The 1,520-nt window shown below is 44.1% G+C and overlaps 1 protein-coding gene across 2 annotated transcripts in view; it reads left to right on the forward strand.

Moving 5' to 3' along the window:
• The window catches only part of KLB (klotho beta), a 46,552-nt gene that overhangs the window by 40,689 nt on the left and 4,343 nt on the right, over positions 1–1,520 (forward strand). The gene's annotated exons all lie outside the window — the stretch shown is intronic.

The raw sequence follows: 1,520 nt of genomic DNA on the forward strand, positions 1-1,520 counted from the left end.
AAAAAAAAAAAAAAAGAAGTGGAGGAGGCTCATTAGAGCCAGTGTCAGGTTTTTGGCACCCAAGACCGATCAGTTGGGTTTTGTCCTGAAATATGAACCATTGGGTTTTTGAATTTTGTTTAATTGTAAAAGTAGCCCAAGCTCATTATGGAAAATTTGGCTAGTGTTTTTTATAAAATCACTGTAAGAGGCCAGGCTCCATGGCTCACACCAGTGCTTTGGGGATCCAAGGCAGGAGAATCACTGGAGGCCTGGAGTTTGAGAACAGGCCTGGCAACAAGCGAGATTACCATTGGCAAAATTTACAAATAAATAAATAAATGAAATAAGGGCTGGGCGCGGTGCCTCACGCTTGTAATCCTAGCAGTCTGAGAGGCTGAGGCCAGTGGATTGTCTGAGTTCACAGGTTCTAGACCAGCCTGAGCCAAAGTAGGACCCCCGTCTCTAAAAATAGCTGGGCGTTATAGCAGGTACCTGTAAGTCCCAGCTACTTGGGAGGCTGAGGCAGGAGAATCGCTTAAGCCCAAAAGTTTGAGGTTGCTGTGAGCTCTGTAAGGGTGACCAAGTGAGACTATCTAAAAAAAAAAAAAAAGGCAGACGTGGTGCCACATACCTGTAGTCACAGCTACTGGGGAGGCAGAGGCAGGAAGATAGCTTGAGTCCAGGAATTTGAGGTTGGTGAGCTATGAATCCCACCTCTGCACTCTAGCCTGGGCCAGAGTAAGACCAGTCTCTAAATCTCACTTCCCAAGACAAGCACTGTCAATATTTTGAATTACTTGCTTCCAGCATGCTTATAGTCACTTTTTTCTTTTTACTCTTGGTAGAGTGCCGTAGCATCATAGCTCACAGCAACCTCTAACTCAACAGGCACTTGTCACATTACCTGGCTATTTTGTTGCTGTTGTTGTCGTTGTTTAGCAGGCCCAGACTGGGTTTGAACCCACCTGCCTGGGTGTATGTGGCTGGTGCCCTAACCACTGATATATGGGCACCAAGCCTATAGGCACTTTTAATGCAATCTAACTGGTACTGTAATAGCCTTGTATCCACTTTAAAAATTACTTGTAAACATTAATGGTTGCTTAAGAACCCATCATATGGACATATCTTCATGTACCTATCCCTCTACTGTTTATTTAGATTTTTTGCTACTAAAGAAATAGCTACCTTTGTCTTCATTTCTGACCTTAGGATCAACTGCCCAATATAGAATTATTGAGTCAAATGTTTTAATTCTTTCAGAGAATGTCTGTCACCCATCCTGGAGAGCATTGTTGCAATCGTAGCTCACAGTAACATCAAATTCCTGGACTTAAACAATCCTCCTGCCTCAGTCTTCCAAGTAGGTAGGACTACAGGAGTGCACTACCACACCTCAATTTTATTTTTGAGACAGAGGCCCAAGCTGGCCTTCAAATGATCTTTTTTTTTTTTGAGACAGAGCCTCAAGCTGTTCCCCTGGGCAGAGTGCCATGGCATCACAGCTCACAGCAACCTCCAACTCCTGGGCTCAAGCG

This window comes from Otolemur garnettii, unplaced genomic scaffold (genome assembly GCF_000181295.1).
Source record: "Otolemur garnettii isolate 467f Iridium unplaced genomic scaffold, OtoGar3 scaffold00181, whole genome shotgun sequence".
NCBI classification, from domain to species: domain Eukaryota; kingdom Metazoa; phylum Chordata; class Mammalia; order Primates; family Galagidae; genus Otolemur; species Otolemur garnettii.